The 22,651-nt window shown below is 39.3% G+C and overlaps 1 protein-coding gene across 11 annotated transcripts in view; it reads left to right on the top strand.

Moving 5' to 3' along the window:
* CELF2 (CUGBP Elav-like family member 2) overlaps positions 1 to 22,651 on the top strand; it is a 587,695-nt gene that overhangs the window by 248,101 nt on the left and 316,943 nt on the right. Inside the window, exon 1 of one of the 11 annotated variants that reach the window (XM_049885080.1) lies at positions 15,149 to 16,723. The exons of the other annotated variants lie outside the window; for them this stretch is intronic. The gene's annotated coding sequence lies outside the window, so the exon portion shown is untranslated. Of the gene's footprint in view, positions 1 to 15,148; positions 16,724 to 22,651 lie in introns of those variants that run through there. 11 annotated transcript variants of the gene reach the window in all.

The following is a 22,651-nucleotide window of genomic DNA, read 5'->3' as shown; positions in this document are numbered from 1 at the left end:
TTTTCTTTATTGCTAAGAACAGTGATAGAAATGTGCATAAACTTTAGTACCTTTGTGACCTTGACCGTTTACATGGTAGAATCCAAGTAGCTTGGGGCCATTAACCAGTTGCCATGGAGTGGATTCTGAGTCATGGCAGGCCCCTTGTGTGTCAGAGTACAACTGTGCTCCATAGAGTTTTCAGTGGCTAAATTTTCAGAAGTAAATCACCAGGCCTTTCTTCCAAGGTGCCTCTGGGTGTACTTCAGCATCTTCTGCAGCCGAGTGTGTTAACCGTTTGTACCACCTAGGGACTCTTAGGTAGCTTGTGTGATGGAGAAAATCACCCTTAATTAAAATTAGTAATATTACAGTCTTTCCCATCTATAGAAAGTGGCAGAAGTAGCAGTGCTCTGTTCTATTAGGTCACATTTTCTCTGATGTTATTCACAGGATTAATCGTGCATGCAAAGAAATCTAGACTTTATCTGGTCAGTCCTTTGCTCCCTGAACTTCTTTTAGAGCAGCTCTTTAAATCTGGAGTCTAGAGAACAAGTAGACATAGATTGATGAAAATAAGCCTGTGGGATGCCCACTGCCGTTGAGTCGATTGTGTCTCATAGCGACCCTATAGGACAGAGTAGAACTGCCCAGTAGAGTTTCCAAGGAGCGCCTGGTGGATTCGAACTGCCGACCTCTTCGTTAGTAGCAGTAGCACTTAACCACTATGCCACCAGGGCTTCCGCCTATGGGATTAAAAAAAAAAAAAATTTTTTTTTTTTTTTTTTTGATAGCAGCCACTTAATTGGCATCCTGAATAAGACCTCAAAAGCTTTTTCATCCTATTGGTACTCAAGATAGAATGAGTATGAGTTCTGTTTGCGGGGCCACCTCTTGTCCTGGTGTCATTATAAACAGTATCCCCATTGTCTCTAAAAAGTGTCCCAGTTTGGATGATAGCTTATGTGTTCCTCCTTTCCATGTCTGATCTTGCGTCACTTGCCTTGTTAAATACGAACAGAACTGGTGAATAACTGTAGGCTGATTTAGAAAATGTTTGCTGATTAAAAAAAAAAAATCTAACCCAAACTTTCCCACAAAAATGACTATCCATGCTTTTAGATTTTCAGGAAAATAATAAATGTCCAGTCTCTCTTTCTTGTATCTGTTTCCTTACCTAACTCCTTTTTAATAGAAAACTTATTCAAGATTTAACAAAATTTATTCAGTGTTTCCTGTGTTGGCACCCTGCTGGACACTTTGGGATGTGCCATGTCATTAAGGTATATTTCTTTCTAGACCAAATTCCTTGTACTGGAAATTGTTCTCTGCTGTTTTCTGTGAACACAGTTCACTCAGCACATGGTTCTGTGTTGGAAAAAAAGGACCCTGGAAAAATATGTTCGGGGAAACCTTTCTGTTCAATTCAGTTGAATTCATGAAACAACTTTTCCCCATTCTGGAGGAAAGCTCAAATAGGAAGCTCAGATACTCCTGATAACTTTCAACTGGAGTGTGACCAGTGCCAGAAAATAATTTAATGGTGCTGTCTTTGTCTGTGCTAACACTGTCCATTGTGAAGCTGTAATGGAAGAGCTCAGCCAAGGTATAATGACACCAAGATTGCCAGGTATATTTTTGAATTTTAATCTCTGGGATATGTTTTCGCCGTATAATGCTAACGGGGCTTTTTTAATACAGTGCTAGAATTTTAGAGGACTTGTGCAATATGTGTTTTAAAAATCTGTTTCCTGATTTTTACATTTATACCCAGCTGTTTGTTATTCAGTTCAGCCATCAGCATCGGAGTCTCAGTGGACCATGTAATGTGCAGCTGTAGCCAGATGTAATGCTTCCTCTCCCTAAATGTTTCTGTTAGAAGCTTAGAGAGGCAGGCCAAAGACTGCTGATAACTGCGTTGCCTGCATTAATTTACCCTCTGGAGCTACACAAATTGTGCTTGGCAATTTTATTTCATGACCAACAAGCGGAGCAGTATTTGTGATTTCGATCCCTATCCCTGGTAGTGATGTTGACACTGTATATATCAAATCTATCTGCATTGGTATGAAAGGTACTTGTACAGCTAATTCAAACCACAGGAAGCTGTCTGATCTGCATGCATAAATACTCCGGGAGCAAGGTGGTACTTAAGACACACCACCCAGGATTCATATCAAACCTTTGCCTAGATTAAAATAGGTCCATAAACCAGTCTCTTGAATGGAGCATTTCTTAGGAAAAATAAGTTTAGGGTCATTTTTCTTCAGTCTATAGCCAAACCTTGTTTCTAATTTGCATTTATTATTCAAATCTGTGTTTCCTTTTGTGTTTGTATGATGTATATTTGTTTAGAGGCTACAGCTTCTACTAAATTTAATTACTTCCCTTCGAGGCTTTAAATTGAGGGCAGCTCCTATTAATTGTTAATTACTTTCCCCTGCCATTTACACAGTGAAGGTACAGTTACTAATTGAGGGTGTGTTCTACAGTACCAAGAAGCTTCTTTAGTCTCAGTATTTACTTTTCTACGGGGACTGGTTTTTATTTTCTAATCTTTCATGAAACATAAAAGTAGGCATTCCATTGATATACTGGTCATTTCTATGATCCAGTGGTGTTATATATTCTAGATAAATAGGAATCGTAATTGGCTCTGTGTTGCCACCTGGTGGTGTCGTCATCTCTTTCAGCCTCCACAGACCAAATCTCTAATGGGAAGATGGTACCCCTGGGTCTGTTCCATAGCCAGTTTTACCCTGTGACCCCTATGAAGTCTTAAAAGTTGCCTTGTTCCCTGCCGATGGCTGAGGGAAGCATCAATATGGTCTCGGTTTTTTTTTTTTTTTAAATGTGAATAAGTATTTTTATATGTCTTCTACATATTTGGCTGTTTTGATGATCTCTTCCTTAAAATACCTCTCGGTTTCTATGACATGTGATTCTGTTTTTCTTTTTCCTTTTCTGCTTACTCTTTATTTCCTCTCCCTGTATGCCCATTTTTCTTCCTCCTGAATATGGGCTTCTCGTGTTACCCTTTGACTCTTAGCTTGCCTTTCTCAACTTGCCCTTTTTAGAGAGCTTATATCCTCACCTACCATACATAGGCTGATAGGAAAAAAATCTGTGTCTCAACGTTTGATCTTTTATTTCTAGCTAAGTTTCTTTTTTTTATTATTTTGATTTTGTTTATATATGTATATACACACACAAACATGCACGTACACACACACATACACATTCTTATAAAACCAAACCCACTGCTGTCAAGTCAGTTCCGACTCTTAGTGACCCGATAGGGTTTCCAAGGCTGTAAATCTCCACAGAAGCAGATTGCCACATCTTTCCCCCGCAGAGTCACTGGTCATTTCAAACCGCCAACCTTTCTGTTAGCAGTCTGTCACTTTAACCACTGTACCACCAGGTTCCATATATACATTTGCCACTTTAAGTATACAGCTTAGTGGCATTAATTACATTCACCATGTTGTGCAACTGTCACCACTGTCCCTTTCCAAATATTTTTCATTTCCCTAAACAGAGATTGCAGTACCCCTTAAGTAATAACTGGAAACCCTGGTGCCATAGTGGTTAAGAGTTCAGCTGCTAACCAAAAGATCGGCAGTTCAAATCCACCAGGTGCTCCTTGGGAACCCTATGGGGCAGGTTTACCCTATCCTATAGGGTCGCTATGAGTTGGAATCAGCTCGACGGCAATGGGTTTGGTTTTTTTGGTTTTTAAGTAGTAATTCCTCATGGGTGTTTTTCTTTTGTGAGCCTGGGCTTAGAGTCAGTTGCAGTAGATCGTGAAGCCTGTCTTTTCAGTGATGAGTATCTCCTGAGTGCTCTTGGTTGTCCACAAATCCATGTCAACAATTAATTAAGAGCGGTATAAATCCCATGAAGGGTTCTGTAATTTACTAAAAGAATAATAAGAGTTGTTTATTCATTAATTTATTAGACTCAGTATGTCAAGAGATGATGGTACTCATGGCCCAACTTAGATTTAGTTTCTTACCAACATTTCAGCCTGCACTTTGAAATGGATTTGCTGTGATACTTGACTTTTTGTGTCTTGATGTCCTTTTGTTCCACAGTCCTAAAACCTTAATTTAAAAGAGTCATAAAGGTAGAGAGCAAGAAAGAAACAGGATATAGGTTGAATTAATGAGCAATGGTAAAGTGAAAAGCTTGAGATTCCTTGCTATCGGGAAGCCTAAAACCCGTTGCTGTTGAGTCAATTCCAAGTTGTAGCGACCCTACAGGACAGAGTAGAACTGCCCCCTAGAGTTTCCAAGGAGCGCCTGGTGGATTTGAACTGCCAGCCCTGAGCTCTTACTATTGGGAAGCTTAGGTCTATAGCAAAACAAAGTGATTTTAGTTTGTATATTTTATTGGACTTTGTAAAAATGTTCTGCACCCCTGATGGGAAGATGGAACTCCAGGTAAGTAAACCAGTAAAACCAGTTGCCTTTGAGTCGATTCTGACTCATCATGACCCCATGTGTGTTAGACTAGAACTGTATTCCATAGGGTTTTCAGTAGTTGATTTTTTGGAAGTAGACCTCCAGCACTGTCTTTCAAGGTGCCTCTGGGTGGACTGAGGCCTCCAACCTTTTGATTAGGAGCTGAGCATGTTAATCATTTGGACCAACCAGGTAGCCACATTAAATTATAAATCTGCCATCTCTCCTAGTAATAATCTGCCGAGGAGCCAAAGCTTGCACGGGAAATGTTGCGCATCTGACTGTTCCCTGGAGGTGGGCTACCTCTGAGAGGTCAGGGTCATAGAAGCAAGGATAAGCACAGGTCATTGTTCTAGGATGGACAGCTCAGCCTCATCTGAAAAACGATTTCCCCTTTTTCCCACCAGTAACTCTGTTTCCCTTTGTGGAGGTTGCTTGCATAGCCTCTGGCCTATATTCTTAAGAGAAAAAAAAGGCTTCTATTCTTAGAAAGAATGCAGCTAAGGTGGTTTCCACTGTATTATATCGGAAAGTTGTACTCGTAGAAGTATGTGGTGTGTGAAATTGAATGGTATTTCAAACTCTGGTGCTTATTAAGTTACTGATACAGGATACTTGTCGACTTAGGCCAGGTGCGAAGATAATCCTATTAGAAAGTGATTATTCTTCTACCAAAATGCCTTAAAAGAGTAGTAGTTATGGTACTGGGATAGTTGGAATGCTGACAGGAATTCTATTATCAATCAGATGCTATCCAGTTCACAGCTATAAAAGTAAATTCTGGAGTGAAACTTAGGATATACATTTCAGCTCTGATTTTGCACATTATATATATAAATTTATATATCATACATAAATTATAAATGAAGTTGGGATAAAACATTCTTAAAGATTATGAGTTATAAGTGGGCTATAATCTTTGTCTAAAGGACACACATAAAATATTTGAATATTTGGAACTCCATATATGAGCTTGAACCAAAATCCGACTCATAGTAACCCTATAGGACAGAATAGAACTGCCTCAAACATAGCATTTCTAAGGCTGTAAATCTTTACTGAAGCAGACTGCCACATCTTCCTGCTGTGGAGTGACTGATGGGTTCAAACTGCCTACCTTTCGGTTAGCAGCTGAGTGCTTAAGCACTGCACCACCAGGGCTCTTACCTGAGCTTGAAATCATGATAATTATTTTAAATTTTATACTAGTTCATTTTTTATTAAAACGTTTCTAGCAGCAATGAAGTTGACGTACTAAATACAATTTTGGTATTAAAAGTGGAAAGTTTTACAAATTCTTTAGATGGAGGGAGATGGTAGGACCTTCTCTAGGAAGCATTTCCCAGTTGCCTTGCCTTCTCATTCCATCTCCTTATCCACCAACTGCCACTGAGCTGAGTATTCCTCTATGGTTCCACTGTGTCCTCTGTGTGTGTATGTGTGTGTGTATGCACACGTATGTCCACACTGCTCTCTAATGGCATTTTCTGCACAGTGACAACATCAGCTGAGTCTTGACCACTTTATCTCCTTAGACTATTAGGGCATTGACAGCAGAAACCAAGACTAAGTGAGCCTTATGACCCCAGCACCGAACTCTCAATATGGCAGAGACTTGGTGTGAGCATGTTAAATTAGATGAAAAAGGAAGCGAAATAAAAACTCACATTGCTAGTATATTGAAATGAATTGAGCACATTCTCATAGAGCACCTACCAAATGCCAAGACTTAGGAAGAAAAACATGCTATGAAGCTAACATCAGTACTCCTTGCAAGTATTCCTTTTAGCGACCCTTGTGCTAGTTGTATGAATTCAGGCTAGGAGAGAAGAGGGCTTTGTAGTCAGCGTGGACTGAATGCACCGTGAGACTTAAGTTCAGTGCTTCAGCTATGGGCTTAATTCTTTACCTTAAGAGAGACTTCCCTGCTTGTCCCATATTTGCCCACATGCCTCTCTTATTCCTTTTGTAGGCTTCTAAATGCATATGAGGAAACATTTTTGTTAAGTCACAATATAATTTTTAAAGCTTCATTTAAAGCCACTCAATAAAAGTGTATGTGCTTTATAACTTCATAGTATTGCCTGTTTTTTACATCTCATCGATTGTTAAAGTAGGAACTTATATATGACAGTTTTTAAGGCTAGTTTTATTACAGAATAAGAGATAATAACATTTTTTTTTTTATACATTGTACACTTCTATGCCGGAGCCTGTTGAGGAAACCATGGGCATGAGTAATTAAAATAAGCAAATAGATGTATTTTTAAATTCCAGATAACTTTGGAGTATAGGATATGTTTGGGTGGGGGGAAAGCTCACACAGTGTTATCTTCCCTGTTATGTTTTCGTGAAGCTGGTATTATATTGTCTCTAAAGAAAGAATTTCAAAATCATCCTGGGTATTGCGAAGGAAATGTTTTGATAATCTCTTTGGGTTATTACAAATTGATTTTCGATTGAAGACTTCCTGTTTTCAGGGAATTCCATGTCCTATACAAAAGTATGAAATTTAGAGAAATGTAGTAATTTTCATGTCACTGCTTATGGGACCGTATGATTCTAACGGAAACTGGGACAGGAGGAAGTGAGAGAGTTCCCATGCAGTGCGAGACAGAGGAGAGGGTGGCATTCTTGTAACTGACTGAGCCTTCACTGTGTTCCCCGTCTGAATTGCCTCTAACAACATGGAGTCAGTGTTTCGGAGAAGAAACAAAATAGTTTCTCTTTTATACACACACATTATCTTATGTTTAGAGCTTGATAAGATCTTAAGCTTCTGTAATCTGCTTAACCTGATAAATTGCATCATATAGTAAAAGTAACCATAGTTCATAGAAACTTTGAATATATAATTTGTTTGGAATTTTAACTCTGGGTCACCAGGAAAATCCTATTTTATACTGTACTTCCTAGTTAGTTGCTTATTTTGTTGCAGTTATTTGTCATTCTGGTCCGGCTGGTGGTTCTTTTTTTCCCTATGTAATGATTCCAGTTGTTACTCCTTTGTGCAGAAAATATTTATGGAATGCCTACTGACACACCACACGTGGAGTCACCATGAGTCAGAATCAACTTGTCAGCAACTAACACCACCCACCTATGCAATCTTCTAAATATAACGTAGCTAATCTTCTGGGTGGTGGGGAAATCCTGCGTCCTGAAAGTTGTATCCCCATTCATAGAAAAGATCATTTATGCTTCCCTTCTGTTTCTCCTCTGTCCTATAGGGTCGCTAGGAGTCAGAATCAACTCAGCAGCAGTGGGTTTTCTATTTCTGGAGCTCCTATCTTCTACCCATTTCAGTCTTCTACCTTTTAGGGCTTTCCATTATCCAGGGGTATATTAAGCCTGCCGCTTATCTCCATCTCTGTGATGGGTTGTTTTCACAGCTGTTCTTCTGCCCTTCTAGCACTGCTAGTGATACTATAAGATATACAAGCAGATCCCAAGAGAGAGATGGAGGAACTGCAGTCTGTACTCATCAGTGGGTTAGTTAGGAAAGTGGTCATGCACATCAAGACACACTGGCAATGAGTAGTGGTTTCTACAAACAAATTCCTTTGGATTTCTCTTTCAAACTCTGAACAGGAACACTGCAAAAGTTGCCAGAAAAAGTTCCCAAACTCTCTATTTTGAGGCTGAAAAACTAACATTAAAATTGCAGGTATAGAAGCTGACAAGACTTCCTGTTAATGATATAACTTGTATTTCTTAGTGACATTTTCAACACAGTTTTTATTCCTGCTCCATCTAGGAGTCTGAAATTTCCTCATCTCAATTTTCAGTCCATTTTCCTGCCTTTTTTCTGTGAAGTTTTCCCATTGAGATCTCTGTAATCCTTCCACCAGGACATAATATTAGTCCCTTTGGAATTGAATGCATCCTGGGGATTTTACAGTATGTAGCTGATGTATTTGGATGTTCATAGTCCTGTTACTGTGAATAAGAATTCTGTCAGGATTACTTGGATTTTCATATATTTGGTGCATACCTAGTGTCATGGATTGAATTGTGTCCCCCCAAAATATCTGTCAACTTGGGTAGGTCATGATTCCCTTGTATGATTATCTGCCATTTTATTTTCTGATGTGATTTTCCTGCATGTTGTAAATCTTATCACTAGGGTGTAACGAGATGGATTAGCAGCAGTTATACTGATGGGGCCTACAAGATGAGGTAGTGTCTTAAGCCAATCTCTTTTGAGACACAAAGAGAGAAGCATGCCGAGAGACATGGGGACCTCATACCACCAAGAAAGCAGCACTGGGAACAGAGGGCATCCTTTGGACCTGAGATTCCTGTGCTGGGATGCTCCCACACCAAGGGAAGACTGATGACAGGGACCTTCTTCCAGAGCCGACAGAGAGAGAAAGCCTTCCCCTAGAGCTGGCACCCTGGATTACGGACCTCTAGCCTACTGGGCTGTGAGAGTATATATAAACTTCCCTTTGTTAAAACCATCCACTTCTGATATTTCTGTTATAGCAGCACTAGATAACTGAGACACCTGGCTTCAGCTGTCGGTAATTAGTCCCATTATCTTGTATCTGGATTTTATGAAAATGATGCTATATTATGATCTATCCGTTTGGGTTATGGTTAGCCACGAGTGGAATCAGAATAGTCTAGGACATTCGTGTTGAACTATTTTCTCATAATCAGAATTTCAGTAGTGAAATGAAAAGGAAAACTGGGCGCTTAGCACTGTGTTGGTATATCAGGAAATTAAAACCAACTGAGAGGTTGGTTTTCTGCTGTGATAGCAGGACATTTTGTATTTACTCGTATTCCTTTCAAATTTCTGTTGTTACTCAGTAGTAGACACTACATTTAATTCAGAGCTTTTTAAGTCCTGTCAGCATTGCTTTAAGTTGAATAGCTTTAAACTTGGCACTCAAAGGTTAGAGTTCTTTGGCAGCAAGGATCCTAGTAAAGGTGGAAGTGAGAAAACATTTGGCAGACATGATGGCCATCCGGTATATAAATGATTTAACAGTCCCTCTTGACTTTAAAGAGCCCTGGTGTCATAGTGGTTAAGAGCTCGGCTTCTAACCAAAAGGTCAGCAGTTCAAATCTACCAGCTGCTCCTTAAAAACCCTATGGGACTCTGTCCTGTATGGTTACTATGAGTCAGAATTGACTCGATGGCACGGGGTTTCTAGACTTTAAAGAGTCACATTGATGTTTCTTCTGGCAACATAAAGGTTTAAACTTTTTTTCTTCCTCTTTGTTTTATCAGGATATAAATCACATACCCTAAATAGAGCCATAAAATGCAAATATACCACCTTTGCTTGCTTTTCTTTCCAGAACTGTATGTCATTCAGTTTGTTGAAAAAGAGAACCCCTGAGCTGGGGCTGCAGCTAAACCACAATCTAACAAACATAACATGAAGGTTCCTTTAAGGCACCATATATATTTATAGCCTATTTGAAGAACAAAAATTGATCTTTCCATAGTAATTAACCTGGCCAGGACACTCAAAATACGTATTAGATTATCTGCTCATGAGAGTCACACTTTGAAAGTGTTCAGCTGAGTAATTTTTAGTACATTCACAAACTTGTATAACCATCATCATTATTTCCAGAACATTTTCATCACCCCCAAAAGAAGTTCCAAATCCCTTAACTGTCATCCTCGTACCTCCTAGTCCTGTCTCTATGGGCTTTCCTATTACAGACATTTCATATTAGTGCAGTCATATAATACATGGCCTTTTGTGTCCAGCTTCTTTCACTTAGTGTCCCATTTTCAAGGTGCATCCATGTCGTATTCCGTTCCTTTTTATGGCTGAATATTATTCCATTGTATGGATATACCACCATTGATTTAACCATCCAGCAGTTGATAGACATTTGGGCTGTTCTGCCTGTTAAGACTAATGTTGCTGTGAGCATTCATGTGCAGGTTTGGTGTGAACATGTGTTTTCAGATCTCTTGGCTACATGCCTAGGGGTTGAATTGCTGGATCATATGGCAACTCTGTGTTTAACTTTCTGAGTAATTGCCAAACTGTTTTCCAAAGTCTGCAACATTTTACCTTTACCAGAGAATATAAGGGTTCCAGTTTCTCCACATCCTCGCCAACACCCCTTATCATCTGTCCCAGGATCATTCTTAGTTACATTTATTTTGTAGATGAGAAGGGCAGGATTAGGAAGTAAGGACACGACTCACAAGGTCATAGCCAGGTCTCGGGCTAGAGTCCCTGTCCCCTGAGTCATACTCATTGTTCTTTCTACCACACTGCTTCAAGAAAACTGAATCAGAGACAGTGAAAAAAAATAACTGCTTTGGAATTATTTGTTTTTATTTCTTCACCATAAGAGAGAGTTTTGATTTCTCATTCTCTGTGTTGACATCCAATTGTGTGTCTCTAGCCTCAGCCTTTTCTGTGAACACCAGACTTTACTATCCGACTGCTTACTCAGGGATCTCCGCTTGGATGCATATTAAGCATCTCAAGCTTTACACCCTCGATCCCTTCCTTTCCTTTCCCCGTCTCACTAAATGGCACTCAGCTGTGCAGGGCAAAACGTGAGACTTCTTCTCTTTCATTTTCCACATCTAGTCCATCAACAAATTCTGTCAGTTCTTTGTTCAACAAATAATCAAGACTTATTCTTACCACTTCTTTCTCACTACCCTGACCAAGCCATAGTCATCTTTCACTTGGACTGAATGCCTGGCTATCATTTATCACCTGGACATCTCCTCTCACTGGACTTGAAAAATCAAATCATGCTGGTCCCTGGCTGAAACCTTCAAGCAACCCCAGTGGCTTCCTTTCAAACCTAGACAAAAATCCCAATATCCTTAAAATGTCCTAAAGTCTCTGACTACCTCACTGCTCTTCGTTCCTACTCTTCTTCCACTTTAGCCACTTTGCTGTTCCATGAAGATGCTGAGCATGTTCTCGGGTTCTTTGGACGTGCTGTTTACTCAGCCCTGAATATTCTTCCCCAAGTGTTTTGTACTGGCTTGCACCCTTGCGTCTTAAGTTTCTGCTTAAATGTCACAACATCAGAAGACCGTCCCTGACCACTCTATCAAAAATAGCAACCTGAATCCCTTTCTATCCTCTTATTGTACATTATTTCCCTTCCTGGCATCTTTCACTGTTTGAAAGTATATATTTATTTGCTGATTTGTTTCTGTCTTGTCTACTGGGATATAAGCTCCAAGACAGCAGGGCCTTTGTTTCCTTGGTTTACTGCTATATCCACATAGCTTAGAATAGGACTTAGCACAGAGTGGGCACTCAATAAATTGTTGTTGAATGAACAGGGTACTTTATTCTTCCTGGCATCACTGAATCGTTTTGCTGTCAACTTGTATTTGGTAAGCTTTTAATCTTTCATTTATCTTCCAAAAGACTTCCATATATTTATGTATAAATTTGTGTAAGCCTTTCTGTAATACAGTTTCTTCATATATAAAATTGCAATAATTCTAGGCAGGTGCTTTGAGACTGCATCTGAAAAGTGTTCCCCCCACCCCCAAGTACCACAGATCATTGTCGTTTTTACTACACAGTCTGATTTTAATACATTTTAACAGCATGGACCCTATTAGCCAAGTACATGATAATAGTCTTTTATTATAATACTCTAGGATATAATATTGTAATGAAATAATATCTTATTACTGTGGTTCTGCTAATAAGGATCTCATTTATGTACACATAGAGCTCTAGTAATTTTGTAATATTCGGAGATAAGAATTTGCTCTTAAGAATCATATCTAAAACATAAGATAACATAATACCAAAAAGGATATTGATAAGATTGGTCCATGTATTTAAGTTTTATATTCATGTAATTCATTCCTCTTAATGTGTAGTCCATTGTTATCCAAAATACCTGATTGCTCAAGTGCCTTTTATCTCTCATCTATTTATTCCATTTTATGCAATTTCCCAAAATAAGTAAGGCTAATGTTGACTTAGGTGAAGGTAATGTTCCAAAGTCTTCAGTACGCTGAAGAATTGGAGAGACCGTGGTACAGTGGTTGAGAACTTGGACTGTGCTGTCAGGTTTACCTACCTTTGAATCTTAACTCTCTACTTTAATACACTCTGTAATGAGGGGACTTTATCTTCCTATTCTTTTATCTCTTCACCTGTAAAATGGGATCAGTAACAGTAGCCACCTGGTAAGATGGTGTGAGAATTAAATGAGAAGATCCATATAAAGTACCTAGCGCATAATGAAACGCTCAGTAAATGTTAGCTGCAGTTACTCTTACTATTATTATCTTAAAATATTTGAGCACTTAGGTGTGAAGAAGTATTTTTTAGCAAAGTGAGGCTGGAATGACTGTCAGGTAAAAAGTAGTAAAAGGGCTTTAAATAGAGCCATAAAATGCAAATGTACCACCTCTGCTTGCTTTTCTTTCCAGAACTGTATCTCATTCAGGTTGTTGAAAAGGAGAACCCCTGAGCTGGGGCTGCAGCTAAACCACAATCTAACAAATATAACATGAAGGTTCCTTTAAGGTATCACATACATTTATAGCCTATTTGAAGAACAAAAATTGATCTTTCCATAGTAATTAACCTGCCCAGGACACTCAAAATACACGTTAGATTATCTGCTCATTTAGTTGTTATAACGGGAGTTCACTGTCTTTGCTCTTTTTATCTAAGTCTGGGGAATGTGGGGGTAGGATAAAGGAAATAGAATTTAAAGTACTCTGGGCTTGTTTTTAAAGGTAACAACTGGACCATAAAAGCTGGAACAGTCAACCACACTGACTTTGAGCTCTGCAAACTTTTCAGCTCTGCTAGACTAGCTCAAGTAGACTATGGAGTCCCTGAGTGGTGCAAAATGGTTAACAGCTTGGCTGCTAACCAAAAGGTTGGAGGTTCGACTCCATCCAGAGGTGTCTTGGACAAAAGGCCTAGTAATCTACTTCTGAAAATCATCAGCACTGAAAACCCTATGGAGCACAGTTCTACTTGGACACACATGGTGTCACCATGAGTCAAAATCGACTCAGTGGCAGCTGGTTTCATCAACTAGACTATACACTAGTGGTTCTCAAACATTACTGTGCATCAGAATCACTGCAGGGCTTGTTAAAAACATGGAATGCTGGGCTCATCCCCAGACTTTCTGATTCAGTAGGTTGGTTGAGGTGGGGCTGATAATTTGCATTTTTAACAAGTTCCCAGGTGATTCTGATGCGATGCTGTTGGTCAGGAAATCACATGGTGAGAACACTGCTGTATGCAATTTGAGCCATCCCCAGAGCTCTTGGCCCCGAGTTGGGCACAGAGTATGCACTCAATAAATACTTGTTGGTTGGCTGCATCTAATGATACCGAAATGAAATATAAAGGGAAGATAAAGCATATTAAGGTTCTCATTAGGCGCACTGCCTGATTCTCATTAAGACTGTCCTGATTTCTTTTATGTCCTGGGCATGTGGGCTCAGTGCTAATTTTCATGGCGTCTGGGGTCCCTTATGTACTATCATTTTCATCTACTCCAAGGTTCTCCTCATTTACCCTTTCCTTTCTTGACTCATTTTAGACAGTACACTAATTATAGCCAATGGAACCCTCAGGACTAATACGTCAGTGAGAATTCTTACACCTCCCAAAGAGTTTTTCTAAATCCCTTACCATTAATCTCATTTCACTCTCTCCCTCTCCACTCAGTTAACATAGAGCTAAAACCCTTGGCTCGTTACTTTATTTTGTAAAATTTTAAATTTGATTGAAACTGCCTCCACTAAGCTAGCATTTGATTGAGACACTGGGGATAAGATGATGTATAGAGAAGTGATACAAAACAATTTAGGCTGTAGCGGAAGGATTGTTTAGAATTTTTATATTGCCAGATTCGTTGTTTCCCTTACATTTTTCTGAGTGTGAGCACTTGGGTATTCATCCGAAAGTAACTTTTTTGTGTGATTGTTTTGCACATCCTTTAAGCTTTTCCAAATTACGCATCGATAAACTTCAGAGGGAAGTGATGTTTCCTTCCCTTAAAAAAAAAAAAAAAAAACACATTTTCCACTAACCTCTAACTACTTACTTACAAGGGAGTTTTTGATGCAGAGATATTAAAGACCCCACATGTACTTTTTCGTGGAATTGCCAAATATGATTTTCACTCTTTGCTCTCAGCCAACACATGAGTTGAGTTTTTTAGATGAGTGTTTCCAAAGTAGGGTCCGTGGAACATTCGTTATGTTGTACAGGAAAAAAAGGTTTCTGTGGCAAAAATAAAGCTTAGTAAACATTGGTTTGAACAAAGTCCAACAGTAGTCTTTAATTCTTTGACTCAGGACTGTTGGAACCTTAAATACGGCCGTGTTGCATTGTGGGAATGGAAGAGAGGGCTATTCCCTGCTTGTACGTGACCATGGAACCTCTGGCAGATCACTGTGGTACCAGTGTTCTGCAGAACACACTTTGGGAGGCACTGTTTTTAAATCCTTACATAGTATCATCATCTCTGGTTCTGAAACAAGCCTCCATGGTATAAAGCTTCTCTTTTGCTGGGAAGTCAAGTCAGATAGCATAGACAATTTTGGTGCCTTTAAGCAGAAAAAAATGTAATTCTTTTTGGAAGATTTAAAGTACACAAGAAAACCTGTTCAGTAATTCTCTCATTACTTAAGAACTCATTGTCTGTATTGAATGCTGATTTCTGGTTTTTTTTTTTTCCTGAAATATAGAAATTTTCATTTCACCTTATATTTAGACAATATTTTATTGTCTAATTCACCCATCATTCTGCCGAATGTATTTCTAAGGTGAAATACTGTGGAAAGGTATTTGTTTTTTCGGATGTCAGCTTTCAAGGTCATGGAGAATTCAGCTTAGTATCAATTTAAGACTCAGTCAAATTCAAACAGGCCCGTGAAACCATACATCCCAATGTAAGAATTGTTCCTCTCCAGTGTGTACTCTTACTCTTTTCAAGTTCATTGTTCCTCCTTCCCCCATGCTTCCCAAGGCTGTATTCCAGTTAGCAATACTCAGCGTGTAATGTTGCTTTTCCCAGTCACTAAAAAATGTCAAGAAGCATAGTTTTAACTGTGGAGGCTATTAATCTCTATGACACCATCAAAGGAAAGAGTAGAATTTTATAGCTGCAGGTTATTAACACTGCCGACAATAGAAAAGTTGACGTTTTTCCTTTGCATTTGGGCCATTTCTTCTTTTGAAACTGGGCAGTGAACAGAATATACATTTTTAGCTGTTTCAATATTGCATATATAAAAGTGGTAAGGAAACAAAACACACTTTATCATGACGTTGGGGGATTTCTGAACATGGGGTATTCTCACTGACTTTGTGTAGGGTGGTTGTTTGTGATAGTAAATGTTTAAATGCCACCAACCCTTGTTTTCTGTTTTTTTCCCATCTCCACCCCGAGTTAGGAATATTGGCATCTGGAAAGTTAGATTACCCTCATTTGACAGCAGTATTACGCTTGTTAAGATCCACTGAGCTGTGAAAACACATCCATAAAACATCTAAGGTAGAATTTAAAAACAGTCTTCCCATTTCTTCTTGAGGGGCAATCCCAACTTTTTAACTTGATATCTTATAGAACAGTGTCATTTTCTACCTCAGCCCATCTGGTTCTTATTCACTGGCAGTAATTACGAGTGTAGGTGTATGAATTAGTTGGTTAAAAACTCCAGAATGCACACATACGTAAATGTGTTGCATGTAAATGTTCCAAGTACAGAAGAACTAATTTAAATGAATGACAGGGAGCGCAACATCATTGAAATTGTCAGGGAAACAGAAATTATGTATTTTGGAGCCCTTTCTTTTTCTCTGCATGCTGCCTTCACGTATCAGAAGCCAGAGGAGCTGTAAAATATCTACGGAATGGAGTGAGATACTGGGCGTAACCTATTACCGCGAAATATTGGCATGAAGGAAATCACTTCTTGTTTTCTGCGTATTCTCTTGTAACCTTGAACAAACCGTTCTGTTAAAAAAAAAAAAAAAGTCTTTACTTTTTCCTTGCTGGGGGAAGAAGATTAAACTTCAGCCTTCCAAATGTTTTAGATAGCTGCACTTGTTTGTGTGCCTCTCTGGATAGATTTTTTTTCTTTTTTTGATACTGTGTCTCTGTGTATGCTTTTTTCACTCACAACTTCCCAAGTGTTGGATTGCAGATGTGAATCCTGGACTGAGAGTCCCAGCAGTTTAACTTCTAGCAATGTTACAATTGTTTGGAAGATGACAGTGTGTCCAAGTGTGCTGGGTTCCATCACTGCTTTACTACTACATTCTAAGGTAAACAGGGTCATGTTAGTGTGGTTGCTCTGTTTGTGTCTAGTAATTTTACGGTGGGAACAGATCAGGGGGAGGTTAAGGACGGAGTCCTGTGAAAACACTGTGAGCCAGGACCTGTGATTTTCTCTAGCCTGAATCATTCCGTAAACTGCCTTAATTTGGTACGTTTTCATTCCCTTCCCCTTTTTCTCCTAACTTGATATTTGTTTTTGTCTTTTTTGTCCTTTACTGTTTTCTCACCACTTTTTCCTCAAAACTTACTTCTCTACTTTGTTTCTGCGTCTCCTAGGCACCACCCACACAGCCAGTACATACCTTTACTACCAGTTGCTCGCGAGTCAGCTCTGACTCAGAACGATCTCGTGTGTGTCAGGGTAGAACTGTGCTCTCTAAGGTTTTTGAATGGCTGGTATTTTGGAATTGGGTCACCAGGCCTTTCTTCCAAGGCACCACTGACTTTTCAGTTAGCAGCTGAGCATGTTAATCGTTTGCACCACCAAGCGATCAATACATACTTAGACTCAGAATTTGGAATGGAAAGATCCCTAGAGCTACTGTTACTTGTAATGTCTTGCCTGCCTCCTTAGGGTGGGTTGTTTTTTCTTTCAATAGGCTGTGTATGTACTGTGGGTATTGTGGGGAGGAAAACGCAACATGTGACAGTGTTTATCATATATACTGTCACAGTTGGGAAGAGAATGGAATATCCTACACAGAGCCTTGGGAGTGCTTTACCCAATATGGAGGACTGGCAACGTCTTCTTGGACCTCTGTTGTCTGTGTGCTTTCTCAGAGGTGTAATAAACATTTGCTGGTCACATATGGCACCTGTGGCCTGTCAGGTGTTCAGAGAGCCCACATATGCGGGCAGTACTTATTAAATAGTTGCATCAGGATTTGCAGCTCAGCTGGGCTGTTGCAGCAGCATTCTTAGTCCCCTTGGGTTTCCTGACAAACTGGCCTCCTGCTAAGGGCAGGAACCAAATGGCAATGGGAGGAGGTAATGAACCACAGAGAATGGGGCACGCTGAGAACAGAACGTTGTTTGTGTCCCGAATGCTTTGTCCCTGCAATTTTCAGAGAGAAATCCAGTGTAATGGGCTTAAAAAACATGCTGCTTGTTTTTATCTGTTTTGAATGGTGAAAGAAAACACAACATTTAAAAATCATTAAACCACATTGTTTGGGCTTTATGTTGGCCTTGGGTTTCAGATACTTCTGGGACAGGCATGAGAAGCAGGGCACTTCCAAGAGGAAGAAATGGTGGCAAGTGGAAGACATTTATGTTATCAGAACGTGTTTTTTTCCTGAGTCTGGGGCAGTGGTTCTAATTTGGTTTTACTGGACTGTATCAGCTACTTCTGCCTGTGGGGTGACCAGTTCTCATTAACTCAAAGCTGTATGCAATGCTTCATACACACTGCTATTCTGCCTTTTTTTTGTATTGGGATGAGTACTTTATTTTATAGGTTCTCTCTCCACTATCTCTCATGAGTCCTAACCTCTTCATTCCAAAATTGCCACCTGGCCTCCTGGATTGTTGGACAACTTCGTGTCTCATTTCCCTCTCCAGTCCCTTCCGCTCAGCATGGCCAAATGAGTCTTTCTAAGACCTGGGTCTGGTGGGCTCATGCTTCTTCTCAAACTACGAGTGGTTGCCCACCCCTATATGTCATTCAGAGCTCTGCAATCTACTGTGTCTTTATCTCTCACCTCTCTTCACTACCAAAGCAATAAATACGCCCCTCACTTGCTGACCTCCCAACGTTTATCCTGTCCCCTTCTGTATAAAGCTTCAATTTGTGCGGGAAAGAGAGCTGAATAAACCCCTGAACTGTGGGAGAACCTCACCTATTTTCCAGGACTTTTAGCAGCCAGATCTAGACACGTAAAAGCCAAGCGAGTACTTAAAATGTCCTGGTATTACTTTCTTTAAAGCATGGGAACAATTCTTAATGTGGGATCGGTAGAGTCTGGGAGAAGTAAGGATTCTGAGCAAAATCTCTATAGTCTTTGGTTTCTAATTTTTCTTGAAACACTAACCTTAGAAAGGTTTGCCTTTTAGACCCCCCCCCCAAAAAAAAACTGTTGCCATCGAGTTGATTCCAACTCATAGTGACCCTATAGGACAAAGTAGAATTGCCCCATGGGGTTTCCAAGTAGCAGCTGGTAGATTTGAAATGCCGACCTTTTGGTTAGCAGCCGAGCTCATATCTACAGCACCACCAAGGGCTATTTGTAGCCTTTTATTTATTTTTGTAATTTTTTTTTTTGCTTTATTTCAAAATTTTTGTATTTAATTTCATCAAATATAAATAAACCAAAAGAAAAACACAAAAATCATCTTTACTAACTACTACCACCTGATATGTTTTAATGCAAATGCATGCGTTCACCAAAATGTGATTTTTTTTTATATTGTGCTTTATGTGACAGTTTCAGCTCAAGTTAATTTCCCATACAAAAATGTATACACATATTGTTATGTGACATTAGTTGCAATCCCTGTAATGTGACGGCACACTCCCCCTTTCCACCCCAGGTTTCCCATGTCCCTCCAACCAGCTCCTGTCCATTCCTACCTTCTTGGCCTACCTCTGGACAGGAGCCACCCTTTTGGTCTCATGTATCCTTTTGAACTAAGAAGCATGCTCTTCACGAGCATTATTTCATGTTTTATAGTCCAGTCTAATCTTTGTCTGAGGAGTGGGCTTCGGGAATGGTTTTAGCTCTGGGTTAACAGAGTGTCCGAGGGCCATGGCTTCGGGGGTTCCTCGAGTCTCAGATCATTTAGTCTGGTCTTTTTACGTGGGTTTGAGTTCTGCTCTGCACTTTTCTCCCACTCCAGGACTCTTCCTGGGCCCCTGGCCTTTTAGAGTCTCCTTAAAAAGAAAACATATATTGGACTGAAAAGAAGCCATAAGTGATGTAGATGCTATCTTAAAAAACATCTTTTCTACTGTATTTCATATGAAATACTTGAATTTTGAACGTTGAAAACAGCTGAAACATATACAGCTCATTTCCCATTACCCATTTATGTATTATCTATGGAGAAATATTTAAACCCAGCAGGATCCATAACTTAGCCTATCTTCTTTTGGGTTTGCCTCTCTAGCTTTACCTAGCTTCTCAGATAAAACAGTAATAACCTAATTTAGCAGTACTTATTTCTGAAACTCAACATGATGCCTCCCAAACCAGGCATTGCTGATTTATTTATTCAGTAATACTGAGTACCTACTAAGTAACAGGAACACACTGTGTACTAGAGTTTCATAAGATACAGGGACTGCTTTCATAAAGCTAATGCTTGAGAGAGAAATAGGCGTTAATCAAATAATCACACAAATTTACCATTACCAGCTGGTTTAAAATGTGTAAACAAGGGGTTTGATTTAATTGGGGGTGGAGTGTGTTAGGCAAGCCTTCATTGACGGTAAAACATTTGAGCTTCATAGAAATCATCCTCACATTGCCTAGTTAACTACTCTCTACACTCTTTAAGATTTATGTTTTCACGTGTATTGTGTGAATGCATATATGTGTGTGTATGTGTTTCTGTTGTTAAGGCTTTCACTTTGCTGAACTTGGTCTGTAGACCATTTCGGCAAAGTCTTAGAAGACTTTAGAGACCGTTACTTTTTTAAAGAGATTATTTCTGATAATATATTACAAAATCTAGTAACTGTTATGTAACTAGTAACTAAAATGACTATATCTGACCTTGCTTGATCCAGATACCTAAGATTGAAGTTACTTAAACCCATGACCAAAGTCTGGGTTGTTTGGTCTTAGAAGTCACCAGTTCCCAGGAGATGCTGTCCTAGGTGCTGTCCGTGGTTTATCAAATGGGATGTTTGACACAGTTCAGAACCAAGTAGTACCATATTTAAAAATGAAACGCTAACTGCAGATAGAAAACCAAACCCAGTGCCGTTGAGTCGATTCCGACTCATAGTGACCCTATAGGACAGAGTAGAACTGCCCCGTAGAGTTTCCAAGGAGCGCCTGGTGGATTCAAACTGCTGACCCTTGGGTTAGCAGCTGTAGCACTTACCCACTACACCACCACTTTATATAATTTAACGGTCTTGTTTTCTGGTTGTCATTTTTCTGGATATTTAGACGTTTCCCTGCTAATTGCAGTGTAGGATATTTTACTAAGAAGGATCCTTCACCGTCGTATCTCATTTGATCCAAACAGCATCAGACGGTGAATTAGACGGTCCCATTATTACACTGGTACATAGAAGCCCCTGGGTAGTGCAAGTGGTTGAGCACGAGCACTCAACTACTAGCTGAAAGGTTTGCAGTTCAAACACATCCAGAGGCGTCTTGGCAAACAGGCCTGGCAGTCTGCTTCTGAAAGGTCATAGCCTTGAAAACCCTATGGAGCAGTTCTACTCTGCACACATGGGGTGACAGTGAGTCGGAATCGACTCAATGGCAACTGAAAACAACACATAGGAGGAATCTGTAGCCCTGGAAGATGAAGGGAGTTTAATCTCTGTCAGACCAGTAAATCTGGTCTTTTTTGTGAATTTGATTTTTCGTTCTACAAATTTTCTCTTCTGTCCAGGACCCTCTGTTGTGATCCCAGGCCTCGCGGTTGGTAGTGGTAGCTGGGTACCATCTAGTTCTGGTCTTGGATTCATGTAGGCTGTGGTTCATGTGGTCCGTTAGTCCTTTGGACTAATTGCTCCCTTGAGTCTTTGGTTTTCTTCACTCTCCTTTGCTCTGAACAGTGAGAGACCAAGAGATGTATCTTAGATGGCTACTTCCAAGCTTCTAAGACCCCAGATGCTACTCAGCAAAGTAGGATGCAATGTGAACTATGTTGTGCCAGTTGACACAGATGATCCCTGAGTCTGTGGTCCTTTGTTTTCTGGCCTAGGAACATCATCCCAGGAGGTGTTTGGCTATGAAGAAGGTCCCCTGATGTGGCCCTTGTGTGCTCTATTGTCTATATTAACACATAAGCAGCACCTACAGTTACATATGTAGAAATATCCACCTATATCTGCAGGTGTGGGTTCATTATTTTAAATAGCAGTAAAAAAAAAGTCCAGACTTTTATTTTGTGGAAAAGCAAGGTCATAACAAAGTAAGTAGTATTTATTCTCAGAGGGCGGTGAAGTCCTTCAGAACAATTCAGTTCATCTGTGCCTTTAAATTATAACCAACACTGTAATTATGTGACATATTCTCTGGACATTTTTTTATTACAGTAACTTTCTCAACAAAATGTCACACAACAGCATTCTTTTGTTCCTCGGATCAAGTGTTAATTAGTTTTCCCCCAACAGACCATCTCTTCATTTAAGTAAATGGATTCTGTGATCACTTTCAGGATTTTTAGTGCATGAATCCCCTCCTTAATGTTGTCGTTGGTCCCTCCTTTCACCTGAGAAGCATATTGAAGGAAATAAAATGTATTCACACAAACATTTGAAAATAAATTCCAGCTATGTCTCATGTATGGATTAGGAGGAAATATTTGATGTCATTGTCATCTTTTTTTCTTTTCACTCTTTTAATTTTTAGGTTATAAAATTTTTTATCTTCCACATATTTTATCTCAGGAATTTTTGTTTTGGCATCAGCAAATTTCTACCATTATTGTTCAGAGAAATACATTTTTATTTTTATTTATTTTTGCTTCACAGGTTTTTTTTTTTTTTAATTTAAATTTTTTTGTATTGTGTTTTAGGTGAAAGTTTACAGAGCAAATTAGTTTCCCGTTAATAGCTTGTACATAAAGTGTTCCATAACATTGGTCAAGAAACACGTTTTTAGGAAATACTGAATCAATTTATTTGGGAATTAATAGAATTGATTTCCATCTGTATGAGCTCATCTTGAATGTACTTTTAACAGTATTGTTTATAGTTTTTATTTATGATATTTTTACAAATAATGGAACTA

This window comes from Elephas maximus, chromosome 4, assembly GCF_024166365.1.
Source record: "Elephas maximus indicus isolate mEleMax1 chromosome 4, mEleMax1 primary haplotype, whole genome shotgun sequence".
Taxonomy (NCBI): Eukaryota; Metazoa; Chordata; class Mammalia; order Proboscidea; family Elephantidae; genus Elephas; species Elephas maximus.
The sequence above is the reverse complement of the archived record's forward strand: the minus strand, read 5'-3'. Positions and strand labels throughout refer to the sequence as shown.